Source organism: Lethenteron reissneri, chromosome 35 (assembly GCF_015708825.2).
Source record: "Lethenteron reissneri isolate LAM-NWPU_2019-01 chromosome 35, ASM1570882v1, whole genome shotgun sequence".
NCBI lineage: Eukaryota > Metazoa > Chordata > Hyperoartia > Petromyzontiformes > Petromyzontidae > Lethenteron > Lethenteron reissneri.
Window position 1 is genome coordinate 14021163 of NC_083813.1, and position 15971 is coordinate 14037133.

Genomic DNA, 15971 nt, shown 5'->3' on the forward strand with positions numbered 1-15971 from the left:
CAACGTGCACAACCGATTATGGTTGGCTACGTAGGGTGCGAAAGAAGTTCAACACACATCGGGACGTGTGTCTTATTATCAAACCGGATGCTGGTTTGAAGGGCACAAATGTTTGAATTTCCTGTCCATAGTTAACGCCATACTAAATCGTTTTGTACTCATCAGTTCCAGGGAATGCAAGGAATTTGACCTTCACCAGTCAAGGAGTGACCAACAAGTCCTTGGAAATTGTCTGGACGAGCGCTCAGGGCGACGTGGCACAATATGCGGTGCTCATCTCTCCGGCAAACGTTTCTGCCCTTTCCATCAGTCCAAATGGGTTACTCATCGCCAAGTTTGATAATTTGAGAGCAGGTGTCCTCTATGTCATCAACGTGAAAACCATCGATCATGGGAATAACTCCAATGATGGGGTATCTGTGACGCAAAGAACAGGTAACTTATCTCTGTAGCCTTTTAGTAGTAACTGAGGTTGCTTTCACAATGCTTACAGCAATTCGTTTGCACATATACAGCACAGCAGAAATCCAATAATTCGTGTTGATTTGAGAGGCTATGTCATAAATCATGTAATCAGCAGCACACCGCGCAGGTTTGACCAAACAATCCGTGCAATGTGTTCTTTTGCGCCCACGCGGTTTTGTGATGCATAAAAGGATGAAATTCCATTAATCCGTGAAAAATGTGCGCATGACAGGGGAACGTGCCTAAATTCATCCGCGAGTGGTTTCGTTTCTTCTCAACCCAAATTGTGCAAATCCGTTATCAACGCGTATCGTTTTGTTACTCAACAAACCTCGACAGCAGTCCCCACGTTCCCCACCTTGCACGGATTGTGATTTCCATTTTCGTGAAGCATTTTGAATCCACCGCGGTTTGCCGTGGAATTACCGAGGGCATCGCGAACCAACAATTATAATTATCCACGAATTACAAGGATTCGTAGAATATTACATTTGGAATTATTGGTGTTCTGCTGCACTTGTTGATCATTTATACCCAAAAATGCCGTCAGTACACACACTTCTGTAGATTTACACTGTTTCATTAACATTTAGCGTGTCCTGTTATCAACATTACAGTCACGTATATGGAGTCAGATATCATCAGTTGGGTATCTATAAATGGATGACTGTGTTAATTAAAGTATAATTCTATGATCTGTAACCCGATTATCCACGACTCTTATTATCCACAAGCTGTAGGATTTGTGGAAACCTATTATCCATGGCCCTATGGTTTCCTATTGTAAAATGTATACGTTAAGTAAATGTGTGGTTAATCGCAACCACAAAATTCAATCTCCCCAACAACATCACTGCAGATAAGAGGATATACTGTGTGCAGCTGTTTATATTTTTAGATATCCAGCGTGTGCCGAGATAGTTATTTTTATGTATATACAATTGCGTTAATTTGTCCTTTTCAGCATCGTCTTAATTTCGCTTCTCGTTCACTTTATAGACGTTGACGAGTGCAGTGATGGGAACAACAAATGCGCTCAGGTATGCAATGAGCTGAACCTCTTTGAGAACAGCCAGGGCTACAACTGCAGCTGCTTCGGTGGCTTCAAGATGCAGCAAGATGGCATAAGTTGTCAGCGTGAGTAACGACACTTAATTTTTTCTGCGGATGTGTCCAGGTTGTTTCACAGTGCACTTGATTGAGACACGCATCTTCTGGTGTAATCGGGACCCTATTTTCCATTGCCGTGGGTATTTTTACTGTATTTATTCTTGTTGGTGCTACCACAATGAGTACACTATACGATATGTTAAACATTTAGTACGCACATCAAACTGTAATGTTTAACATTTCTGTAGGATTGTGTTGCCTGTAACTTGCAAATCGCATAAAAGCAAAGCTAAATATTCTACGTGACAGTATTAAACATTTTAATGTAGTCTTCTTCCGCTCCAATAAATGTTAACGTAGAAAAATACAGTAAAGGGAAACATTTACATGTTTTGGAAGTAAAAGTAATGATGGTGTGTACATGTAGTGCTGAACTCGACATGACAGCTTCTTGCATTTCTTCCTCACTTTATTCCGCTAATACCGATCAACATTCCTTCAGCGCGTTCTCCGCTCGCTCGCCGCCGCGTTCCGCCGGTCTCGCTCGCTCCGCGTCTCTCATTCTGTCGACTCTCCTCTCCACTCTCTCAGTCACAGTTCAGCCGCTCTTTATCAGCTTCGCCGTCACACTGCTACCCTATACTTTTCCACTGCTACCCTATACTTCTCCACTGCTACCTATACTTCTCCACTGCTACCCTATACTTCTCCACTGCTACCCTATACTTCTCCACTGCTACCCTATACTTCTCCACTGCTTCTGGCTCCGCTGTTTCCGCTCCAACATTCTTCTTCTGCTCCCAGGCACGAACTCCCGTCTCCTTCAAAACCCGCTTCTTTATGCCCAAGCCAATTATTCTCTAATTAATCAGGTGGCGTCCCCCGCGACGCCCCTCACCCCCAGCCCCCGCTGGCACCCGCCACGTGTTCCAGACAACGCGGCGCCACTTAGCGACGACAACAACCTCCCGGCCAATCAGCGCCCTGCATCCTTAATCGCCCTCTACCACCTGTTACTGTCCTCAGACAGCGTGGCGTCGCATTTAGACAATAACAAATCCCAGCCAATCAGCGTCCTGTGTCTTTAATTGCCCCCTACCCGTCTCTGGCCTCCTCCTTGCATCGAGACGACAAAAACAACCTCGACCTCGTATGCTCCCACTGTACTCTGCGCACACGTGCCCCCGACTCCCGCGCGTGGCGCATATTTCAGGCACTACATACATACAATGTGTAGAGTGGTGATTGGTTGCAATAGTGGCAAATGTCGATTTAAATTCCTGGCAATGCACGTCGACGGCTGGCGATATCCAAATTTGACCCAGGCCTCCCCAAAGTCAACGTAGCCTTTAAAATAAATATTTGTATAAAAATTAGTAGAGCCGGTCCAGCCCCTGTCCCCTCTCCTCCTGTACTCAATCGCCCAATAACGATCAGAAGAAACACTCCCCCCCCCCCCCGCGTCGAAATATCGCAGTTCAATTTCTCATCACGAAATTCGCCCAAATCTCAATTGTGACAATAGCCGATGATATCTAGGAACATTTAACATACAAACATCTGCCCGAAACATTAATAATGTCCCTCATAAACGTCCGAGTTCATCATAATACTTACACGTTTCGTTTAACATCGAATTCTATGAACAACGTCAATGAGATAAATCATATCTAACTGACAAAACATCAAAATCAGTTATTGTTTCTCATATTAATCTCACCGCTGCCATAGCGCATGTTCTGCTCAGCCCCATTAGCTCGCTCAATGTTGAAACCAAGCTCTGATCAGCCATCGTGCGCCTTTCCAATGTACAGCTCTACATCGCAACAACACCACTACCACCAAGTGTTTGCAATTGCAAAAACGAATTCCGTTTTTCAAAACCAAAACGCACTCATCATCTTCCAACTCCGTTATAGCTATTGATTCGAGTTGTATTGCTCAAAGTAAACACGTTTATTAACACTCGTAATACTGATTAAATAACTCGCCGCGAAGCCGATTTTCCGCGCAAATACTAAGTGGTGGAAGGGGAGGAGTGGAGGAGATGGCTGACTGATGCTGCCCCCACGTGTGGTGGTTGTCAGTACTGCTTGCCGCTTGCTTGCTGCTGATGCTGCGGCACTTCGAGGCATCAAAGCCACTCAACTTTGCCTCTCGACTCGCGATCAGCTCCGCAAGGCGCGCTCCGTCTGCGTCGCGTCCCAAACGCGCTCGTTATTTCCATTCATAGTGCGCGCATGTACAACAAAAATAAGCGCTCGTTATTTCCATCATAATGCGCGCATGTACAACAAAAATAAGCGCTCGTTATTTCCATTCATAGTGCGCGCATGTACAACAAAAATAAGCGCTCGTTATTTCCATTCATAGTGCGCGCATGTAACAAAAATAAGCGCTCGTATTTCCATTCATAGTGCGCGCATGTACAACAAAAATAAGCGCTCGTTATTTCCATTCATAGTGCGCGCATGTACAAAAAAATAAGCGCTCGTTATTTCCATTCATAGTGCGCGCATGTACAAAAAAATAAGCGCTCGTTATTTCCATTCATAGTGCGCGCATGTGCAACAAAAATAAGTGCTCGTTATTTCCATTCATAGTGCGCGCATGTACAAAAAAAATAAGCGCTCGTTATTTCCATTCATAGTGCGCGCATGTGCAAAAAATAAGTGCGAGTTAATCGAACGCGCCATTTCAACCCCGCGTTACGTAAAACGCGAGGCGACTCCACCGAGCGCCTGTCAGTCGATTGACGCAAATTGAACAGTTAGACATTATTTCTAGATTTGAAGCTTTCGTGACTGCAATAATTTAGCATGTGCACCTCTAGCATGTGCACTTGTTGTTCTCTTTTAGCCCCGCCCCCCCAATACGTTCCATTCATTGGCTACCACACTCAGATAAGCCCCTCCCCCCTCCTCCCCCCTTAAATTGTATTTAAGAACTTATATCTTGGAATTTTTTGCCTCACTTGATACAGTAAATCTAGCTGTGACGGTCCTACCTGATGACGGAGACTTGTGTTGCTTCCGAAATGTCGTGATTTATTATTAATTTTATTAATTTTAATTTTATTATTTTTTACCTACGTGACTTTACCGAAAAAACCTAAGAGTAGTTAGACATTATTATTATTATTGGAGCTAATGTAACAACACACGGCTGAAAGGGCACTTAATCCACCCAAATCTAAACTGTGCACTTCGGGGGCTAGGGTCCCAATCCTTGATCACCACTGCATTAACTTAAACAATAATTTAAAAACGCAACTGGTTACCCGTAGATATTAGCAGAGTGCTCAAATTATACGTGTCATACGTGTGATTAATCACAGGTGAGCACACACCAGCATCAGGGAGACAACGCTGGTGAGGTGTGATGCTGGCCACACTTCCTGTGTCCTAGACTGGTTCTTAATAAGTGTTTGCTGTGTGTTTAATTCAGATTTAATTTAATATAGAAATATTAACAAATACAAGAACGGCAATATTATATTCTGTACCTCAGAGATGCGAATACAAATGCTGCCATATATGCTGTGACTGACCCAAAGTCTTACATATAGCTCATATTTTCAACCTTTATGAGATTTAAAGTACATATTTGAATCGTAAATCTAGGCAATGGTCAGCAGTGCATAAGCAATTTGACCAATTGGATGCAACTGGGAGTGAAGTATTATATCATGGACAGAGCCAAATGAAGAAGGCCATGATCGCCAAAGTCTTTGAGAAAGGACACGGCTCATACAGAATAGGAATTGGAAATGATAACTAAATATTTAGAAAATGACTTCACTGTATCATTTTAATCGTGTGAATAAAGGAAATCAATGTCATTATTTAGAGTACAATATAGTATTGCCCTGCATCAAAAATGTAATCTAAACATTAAATTTCACATTCATCTATTTTGGCCATCTCGTTACACCCAAACATCACATGTTAGCTGTTTAATAGTTTACTGAATGTATAAGCACGTACATACAAACATATATTTTTTTTACAACATACTAAATATATTTACAGTCAAATATAAAAAAACATTAAATTTGCTTGTAAAAATATTGAGTCATTGTGTATGCATTCTGTACTGTTTCATTACACACGTTACGATTTGAATTGTGAACAATTACACTGCAATACCGTATGGAGGTTAATGCGCTATATATGTTGTATTTTTCAGCTATTGTGAGCTGCACACTGGCCTGTACCAATGGAAGGTGCTTTATTGATCCCAACACAAGAGCCAACCTGCTCCTGTAACATTGGTTACGTCCTTGATAAAAGCAAGCAAAACTGCTTAGGTAAAACTGATTTGCACGATCAATCTGTTGTATTTTTATGCTTTCTCCCACCTAGTATCCATTCGTTAGAGGAGATGTCAGTAATACTGTGTTTATTTAAAGCATTTAAGATTAAACATTGTTTTAAAATATTATGTTTCTAATGCTTACGTACCCTCAAACATACCTCTAGACCTGCTGCTTAGCTAGTTATATAAGAATTATTATGATACATTGCCAATACTGTGTTGTTTAAGCTCAATTGCCTGATAACTACATGCAATGCTACTGAATGATACATATTTAAATGAATAGCTGTTAGTTGCAAGCAATGCAATAATTGTCATGATACATTGCCAATACTGTGTTAAGCTCAATTGCCTGATGACTGCATGCGGTGCTCTTGAACGATACAGATTTGAATGAATGTGAAGAACAGCCTAAACCGTGTGAGCAAGAATGCTCTAACACCATCGGAAGCTACAAGTGCTCCTGTTCTCCTGGGTTCACGCAGGATCTCGTTGTTGCTAACAGATGCATTGGTACGTGAAAACCGTCACTATGGAGATTTTTCCCAGTTCCACAGCCCTTGTGTTTTTCTTTAAACAAACAAAGCATGATCGAGGGAAGAGTGATTGGGCTCACTGTCCCCCTACTCACGTAGGGGCAACGATCAGGAATTTTTACGGGAGCGAAAGAAGAGGGAAAGGAGGGGTGTACTCAAACAGAACCGCACAATAAAATAACATAGACACGAAATGAGTGAACTTGACGTTGTTAATTCCCCACATCATCTTGGTCATAGGTTTTTGTTTTACCATACTTCGTTAGTGCGGTTTGGGGGATGTGTTGTTAAGGATATTAATTGCATTGGTACAGCAAAATTGAGTTGAAAGAAATAAGTTGGACTGAGCCATTACATTTTACATGATACACATGTGTACCATTTACTATTAATAATCGTACATACCTGTTACAACTTAATGCTGGGCGTGGTTGCTTTGCACACCTGTAATCCAGGATGGTGGAGGTGAGAGTTGGTGGTACGCACAAATATTTGAAGCTCCCTTCCCGTGGGCATTAAGGTGCCATACCCTAGGCTCGCCAGGAGAAGGAAGAACACCGAGTCCAATAATAGCTATCATACGTTTTGATTCCTTTCGGGGATAAGAGTCTTGCCCCCTTTACACGTGCGCTTTATCGCTGGGTGCTACAGTGGTTTGTTCTCCTACTTGTATAGACACTCAGTAATTGCCTGAAAACATCAGTTTTAAAAAAATCCCAATGGAACCTTCGTGAAAAAAGAGTCTTAGGGGGTTGGGGGGGGGCCTCGTGGATGAACGAGTAAATCATTATTAGAATGAGCTGTGTGCTACTCAAAGGCTTTACTTCATTTTTATGTTTTTTTTGTTCCCCACAGATGTTGATGAGTGCCAGAGTAATCCTTGCACAAATTCTGGCACCTGTCAAAACATGGTAAATAAATTCTCCTGCCATTGTACCAGTGGGTGGACCGGTGTCTACTGTGATGAAGGTGAGTGGAACATTTTAATTACATCAATGTTTGTGGGTAAATGCTTCTGAGCATGTGGATGTAGTTATGAACTTATAATGGAAACACCATACTTATAGAGGCAACAATAGCTTGGTGATATACTACATATTCAACGTGATGTCAGTTTGGGGAAAAACATGCTTACATGTACGCTATGTTAATTTAGTATAACACCATTTAGCAGAAATGTCTTAATCAAAATGTATTTTTGTAAAAAAAAGTAACCGGACGTTTTACATCGATGGGTACATTTTCATGACCTTTCGTGTTTGTGTGTTTTTGCAGATGTAAATGAATGTGCCTCTAGACCATGCTCCCATGGAGGAACCTGTGTCAACACACCGGGCTCCTTCTCTTGCAGATGTGCACCCGGTTGGAGTGGGACCCTCTGTACACTGCGTAAGCTGATACACATCCGTTGTCTAGTTTTGATAAATTACTCGCAAAATCACTGAATTGGGAATAACCAGATAGCAACGTTGGCCCCTACTGGCAGATGAAAGCCCACATGCAGGCCAGTGTTGCGTGCGCTGAGTGCCGCACAGGGACAGCTGCCACTGGGAGAATCCTTAGCCAAACTGCAGCAGGGTATCAAAATGGTTGAGATGAGATACGATGGAGAGCACTTTGAGTGCCCTATAAATGCAAATACTTAAACGCATTCAAAAGTCCATGAATATTAACAAACATTTCTCTTTATTATTATTACACGCTTTTATTTAACTCACTCCGTCTGTTGTCGTAACCTCAAAAAATATTCTAACTCAATTTTACCCACTTCCCAATGTGATATCGACTGCAAACTTGGTATGCTTATGTCATACTGATGACAAGACTATATTCTATCATTAAAATTTAAAATATATATTTTTTAACATTTTACACGCTTTTTTATTTAACTCACTTCTGTTGTATCCTCAAATTTGTAACTCAATTTCAACCGTCTTCCCAATGTCGTATCGACTGCAAACTTGGTATAGGTATGTCATACGGATGACAATATATATTCTATCATTGAAATTTTAAAATATATATTTTAAACAATCTTTTTTACGGCTCTAATTGTCCACGCTCAACTCACGTTGCCTGTAAATCACCACGGTCCCTTACGTACGGCAAGCCTCGGGGAGCCACGCCGAGGGGCGGGGGATGTGGAAGGAGGGGAGGGGCGATGGGGGCAGGGGAGGGGCAGCTCGGACAGTTTTATTAAAGCGTTTTTTAAAAAGTATTTTTAAATATTTATTTATTTGTGTACTCGGTTCACGATAGCAAAAACACATTTTCTATATGGGAAATGTAGATGTAGCACCAATGTCTGCACATTGATGCTTTACACCTATAAACTTCACAAATAAAACGTATATATTAAACTAGCGGAAGTACCCGGCGTTGCCCGGGTGAAAAATATATTTCTTAAAAACTTTACATTATACACAGATACTAAGGTATTGTCAAAGCCCGGTGGGCTTTGACAATACTCACCACTCACGCTCACCACTCATCCTCACCACTCACCTCACCACCACCACTCACCCTCACCATTCACGCTCACCACTCACGCTCACCACACTCTCCACTCACCATCACCACTTACCCTCACCACTCACCTCACCACTCACCATCACCACAAACCTAACCACTCACCCTCACCACTAACCCTCACCACCTTACCACTCACTCACCACAACCTCACCCTCACCACTCACCTTACCACTCACCACTCAACCTCACCACTCGTCCTCACCACTCACACCACTCACCCACCCTCACCACTCACCCTCACCACTCACCATCACCACTCACCCTCACCACTCACCCTCACCATTCACCACTCATGCTCACCACTCACCCTCACACACTCACCCTCACCCTCACCACCACCACCACCCTCACCACTCACCCCTCACTAACCCTCACCACTCACCCTCACCATTCACCACTCACGCTCACACTCACCCCTCATCACTAACCCCACCACCACTCACCTCACCACTAACCCTCACCTGACCACCCCCACTCCCCCCCCCCCACCCCTCAACCCTCCCACTCACCTCCCACTCACCATCTACTCACCACTCACCTCATCATTGACCACTCACACTCCCTTCCTCACCACCTCCTCACCACCACCCTCACTACTCCCTAACCACTCACCCTCACTACTCACCATCACCCCTTATGCTCACCACGCACCTCACCACTAACCCTCACCACTCACCCTCAACATCAACACTCACCGTCACCACTCACCCTCACCACCATCACCACAAATCCTAACCACTCACCCTCACCACTCACTCTCACCACACCCACAGCACTCACCCTCCCCACTCACCATCACCACACCCTCACCACTCACGCTCACCACTCAACCTCACCACTCACCCGCACCACCTCACCACTCACCGCACCATCCTCACCACTCACCCTCACCACTAACCCTCACCCTCACCACTCACCCTTACTATTCACCACTCAACCTAACCACTCATCTTCACCACTCACCCTCACCACTCACCTTCAACACCAACACTCACCACTAACCACTCACTGGTGATGGTGGGACCTGCTAACAGCAGTGCATGCCGACTGTGGTGGTACCTGCTATGACTACAGCAGTGCATATTGTGGTGGTACCTGGTATGATTACAGCAGTGCATATTGCTGTGGTGGTACCTGCAATGATAACAGCAGTGCATACTGACTGATGGTACCTGCTATAATGACAGAAGTGCATACCGACTGAGGTGGTACCTGCTATCACTACAACAGTGCATACTGACTGGTGGTACCTGCTATGATTACAGCAGTGCATACTGCTGTGTTGGTACCTGCTATGATTACAGCAGTGCATACTGCTGGTTGGTACCTGTTATGATGACAGCAGTGCATATTGTGGTGGAACCTGCTATGATTACAGCAGTGCATACTGCTGTGGTGGTCAGTTTAACACGTAGGCTTTCGCGACCAATGTTATTCATAATCAACGATTTTTGGGTTTAGATCGCGTTTATTTATAAATGTGTCGTAACCCTCCACCACCCGACACGGCCAATCAGTAAAAATGTGTCACGTTGACAAAGACAAATAGTTCACTGCTTTGGGCTAAAGCAGTGAACTATTTGTCTTTGTCAACGTGACACATTTTTACTGATTGGCCGTGTCGGGTGGTGGAGGGTTACGACACATTTATAAATAAACGCGATCTAAACCCAAAAATCGTTGATTATGCTGTGGTGGTATCTGCTATGATGAGAGGAGTACATATTGTGGTGGTGGTACCTGGTATGAAAACAGCAGAACATACCGAGTGTGGTGGCACCTGCTATGACGACAGCAGTACATTCTGTGGTGGTACCTGCTATGATGACAGCAGTACATACTGTGGTGGTGGTGGTACCTTCTCTAATGAGAGCAGTACATATTGTGGTGGTGGTACCTGCTATGATTACAGCAGTGCATATTGACTGTACTCATCATTCACCCACACCATTCACCACTCACAACTCACCCTCACCACTCATCCTCACCACTCACCACTCTCACTCACTACTCACCCTCACCATTCACCCTCACAACTCACCACCAATCTCCCTCACCAATCTCCCTCACCCTCACCAATCACACCCTCACCAATCACCACTTACCCTCACTGCTCACCAATCACCACACACTCACCACTCACTCTCACCACTAACCCTCACCACTCTCCCTCACCACTCTCCCTCACCACTCTCCCTCACCACTCACTCTCACCATTCACCTCACCATTCAGCCTCACCACTCACCCTCACCACTCACCACTCACCGTCACAACCACCACTCACCCTCACCACTCACCTCACCACTCACTCTCACCATTCACCCTCACCATTCAGCCTCACCACTCACCCTCACCACTCACCGTCACAACCACCACTCACCCTCCCCACTCACCCTCACCACTCAACCTTACCCTCACTACTCACCATTCATCCTGGCCAATCACCACTGACCAATCACCACTCACCACTCTCCACTAACCCTCACCACTCAACCTCACCACTCACCCTCACCACTCACTCTCAAACTAACCGCTCTCTCACCACTCACCCTTACCACTCACCCTCACCACTCAGCACTCACCACTCACCCACACCACTCACCCTCACCACTCACGCTCACCACTCACCACTCACCCCTCACCGCTCACCACTCACCCATCACCACTGACAACCGCCACTCACCCTCACCACTCACCTTCACAACAACCACTAACCCTCACCGCCACCACTCACCCTCACCACTCACCCTCACCACTCATCCTCACCAATCACACCCTCACCAATCACCACTTACCCTCACTGCTCACCCTCACCACTCACCACTCACGCTCACCCTCACCATTCAACCTCACTAACCACCACTCACAACTGCCACTGACCCTCACCACTCACCCTCACCACTCACCCTCACCACTCATCCTCACCACTCACCACTGACCTTCTCCCTCACCACTCACCCTCACTACTCCCCACTCTCCCTCACCACTCACTCTCACCATTCACCATTCAGCCTCACCACTCACCCTCACCACTCACCCTCACCACTCAACCTCACCCTCACTACCACATCATCCTCACCAATCACTACTGACCAATCACCACTCACCACTCACCCTCACCACTCTCCACTAACTCTCACCACTCACCCTCACCACTCACCCTAACCACTAACCACTCTCTCACCACTCACCCTCACCACTCACCAGAGGTGGGACAAAGTCATTGTTATGCAAGTCCAAGTCGAGTCTGAAGTCATCAAATTCATGACTCGAGTCTGACTCGAGTCCAAGTCACATGACTCGAGTCCACACCTCTGCCACTCACCCTCACCACTCAGCACTCACCCTCACCACTCACCCTCACCACTCACGCTCACCACTCACCCCTCACCGCTCACCACTCACCATCACCACTCACAACCGCCACTCACCCTCACCACTCACCCTCACCACTCATCCTCACAACAAACACTCACCCTCACCGCTCACCAATCACCCTCACCACTCACCCTGACCACTCACTACTCATCCTTACCAATCACACCCTCACCAATCACCACTCACCCTCACTGCTCACCGCTCACCACTCACCCTCACCACTCACCTCACCACTCACCACTCACGCGCACCTCACCACTCACCCTCACTAATCACCACTCACAACCGAGGGAGAGTGGTGAGGGTGAGTAGTGAGAGTGAGTAGTGAGGGTGAGTTGGGAGGGTAAGTGGTGAGCGAGATTGGTGAGGGCGAGTGGTGCGCAAGAGTGGTGAGTGGTGAGGGTGAATGGTGAGGGTGAGTTGTGAGGAAGAGTGGTGAGGGTGAGTGGTGAGGGTGAGTGGTGAGGGTGAGTGGTGAGGCAGAGTGGTGAGTAGTGAGGATGATTGGTGAGGGTGAGTAGTGAGGGTCAGTGGTGAGCGTGAGTGGTCAGGGAGAGGGGTGAGTGGTGAGGGAGAGGGGTGAGCGTGAGTGGTGAGAGTGAGTGGGGAGTGGTGAGGGTGAGTGGTGAGGGTGAGTCGTGAGTAGTGAGGATGATTGGTGAGGGAGAGTGGTGAGGGTGAGTGGTGAGCGTGAGTGGTGAGGAAGAGTGGTGAGTAGTGAGGATGATTGGTGAGGGTGAGTGAGTGTGAGTGGTGATGGCGAGTGGCGGTTGTGAGTGGTGTTTAGTGAGGGGTGAGTGGTGACGGTGAGCGTGAGTGATGAGTGGTGAGGGTGAGTGGTGATGGTGAGTGGTGAGCGGTGAGGGTGAGCAGTGAGGGTGAGTGGTGATTGGTGAGGGTGAGTGGTGAGGGCGAGTGGCGGTTGTGAGTGGTGATTAGTGAGGGATGAGTGGTGAGGGTGAGCGTGAGTGGTGAGTGGTGAGGGTGAGTGGTGAGGGTGAGTGGTGAGGGTGAGTGGTGAGTAGTGAGGATGATTGGTGAGGGTGAGTGGTGAGCGTGAGTGGTGAGGGAGAGGGGTGAGTGGTTAGGGTGATTGGTGAGGGAGAGGCGTGAGTGGTTAGGGTGAGTTGTGAGGGAGAAGGGTGAGTGGTGAGGGTGAGTGGTAAGGGTGAGTGGTGAGGGTGAATGATGAGCGGTGAGGGTGATTGGTGAGGGTGAGTGGTGAGGGTGAGTGGTGAGGGAGAGGGTGAGTGGTGAGGGTGAGTGGTGAGGGGTGAGTGGTGAGTGGTGAGAGGTGAGCGTGAGTGGTGAGGGTGAGTGGTGGTGGTGAGGGTGAGTGGTGAGGATGATTGGTGAGGGTGATTGGTGAGGGAGAGTGGTGAGGGTGATTGGTGAGGGTGAGTGGTGAGGGTGAGTGGTGAGGGTGAGTGGTGAGGGTGAGTGGTGAGGGAGAGGGGTGAGGTTGAGTGGTGAGCGTGAGTGGTGAGAGTGAGTGGTGAGTGGTGAGGGTGAGTGGTGAGGGTGAGTGGTGAGTAGTGAGGATGATTGGTGAGGGTGAGTGGTGAGCGTGAGTGGTTAGGGAGAGGGGTGAGTGGTGATGGTGAGTGGTGAGGGAGAGGGGTGAGTGGTGAGGGTGAGTGGTGAGCGTGAGTGGTGAGGGAGAGGGGTGAGTGGTGAGGGAGGGGTGAGTGGTGAGGGAGAGTGGTGAGGGAGAGGGGTGAGTGGTGAGGGTGAATGGTGAGCGTGAGTGGTGAGGGTGAGTGGTGAGTAGTGAGGGTGAGTGAGTGGTGAGGGAGAGGGGTGAGTGGTGAGGTGGTGAGTGTGAGTGGTGAGTGTGAGTGGTGAGGGAGAGTGGTGAGGGTGAGTAGTCGTGGTGAGGGTGAGTAGTGAGGGTGAGTGTGAGTGGTGAGGGTGAGTGATGGTGAGTGGTGTGAGTGGTGAGGGAGAGTGGTGAGGGTGTATATATTTTTACCTATGATGACAGCAGTACATGCTGGCGTTTTGTATGTTAAATGTAAAAGCTAAAGTGTGAATGTGTGTGTCTGTTGGAAATGTCAAGCAAACTTGGCGACACGCAGATTTTAAAACAGGAATAGGACGATTTTAAAGTAATCTACCACCTTCGATGAGTCCTTGGCGCGATTCAAAGAATCGATTCCTGGCGTGTTGGGGGTTTACATTTTGAATGACAGAGTTTTATTTTCATTGGTATGTTATGTTTTAATCTTTTCAGGAGTTTTTAATTATATTTTTGCCCCGGTCAACGCCGGATATTTCCCGTTCGTAGCAATTCATATCGACTATAACCAACTTATAGTAAATGGGAATCGGCCGATTCTAAATGAGTCTACAACCTTCGATTCCTTTGCGCGATTCAGAGAATCGATTCTTGGCTCGGTCGGGTTTAAAATTTTAATTACACATTTGTATTTTCATTGGTATGTTATGTTTTAAAATTTTCAGAAGATTTTAAATGTATTTTTCCCCCGAGCAACGCTGGGTATATCGAGTTTATAGCACAAAGTCCTCGCCTGACAAGTGTGGGGTGTCGAGGCCTAGTAACGTGCAGAGCCTCCGGCCTCGCCGAGATTGCCCACCTGGGCGAGGCTGGAGGCTGGGCCGCTACCCCCACCCCCCCGCGCTACAAAAATACTGTCTAATCGCTATAATTTTATTATCTATCGACCCTATAATAGTAAGTGCACACATTGGGGTGGGGGGGACGTGAAACTTTGATGAATTTATCTCAGCGTCGCGTGTTAATGCGTGTGCATATTTTTAACGGGAATTAAAAATGGCGTCCACCCCGCAGCGACGGCGTTGCTGCCCGTTGCCAGGGGCAACTGCCCTGGTCGGCATCTCGCGCATGCAACGGTGTGCTTCGTCACGTGCCGGCCAGCAATAGTAAATAAATAAAAAGAGGCATGCACTAAATCGATAAGCGAACCGATTTAAAGGCGACTGACGAAAAATCGGAAATGCCTATGTTCACCGCGGGCACGGGACGTGCCTCCTGCCAAATCCCTCGCAAGCGAGCGTACGCAGACAGACAGATGGACAGACAGACAGACGGACAGACAGACAAAAAGTGACGTTTATAGGTAAGATACAATTCTACAACCTCACACTGCCTATTTAGATCTTTTCTTTTCAGCAGACATGAAACGGTGGTTAATACGAATGACATTTTGCGTCTCATTGTTGTTTATCTGGAGTGTGCAATGTGGCCCTGTGCCATCGTGTAGACTGCACAAGTTGTGTGTTCACACTGCCATTTGCTTCCCTTAGTTGTGGATGAATGTGCTTCCAACCCGTGCATCCACGGCACCTGTGTGGATCAGGTCAACGCCTTCTTCTGCAGATGTGACGAGGGGTGGTCGGGCAACACATGCACTACGAGTGAGTCCTGATCAAAGCTCGTCTTCACTGAAAAACTTTTAGATCGATCACATCTCAGATTCCCTCATATACATATGGAGCATAACAAAAAAAGTGTCTCGATTTAAAGCTTTCGTGACTGCAGGGATTCTTCTTGGTTCTTTCGGTAAAGTCATGTAGAAGGGAAGTAATAAAATAATATAAAAAAACATAATAAAATAATTCTCACGACGTTTCGGCCACAATGCAAGCAG

At 46.5% G+C, this 15971-nt stretch overlaps 1 long non-coding RNA gene across 1 annotated transcript; it reads left to right on the forward strand.

Annotated features, from left to right (window-relative positions):
* Positions 1-264: 264 nt before the first annotated feature.
* Positions 265-15738, forward strand: LOC133351004 (uncharacterized). Its single transcript, XR_009756133.1, has 7 exons — positions 265-435; positions 1465-1602; positions 5764-5884; positions 6280-6405; positions 7284-7397; positions 7704-7817; positions 15628-15738. It is a non-coding gene; the product is annotated as an uncharacterized LOC133351004 (long non-coding RNA).
* Positions 15739-15971: the final 233 nt, after the last annotated feature.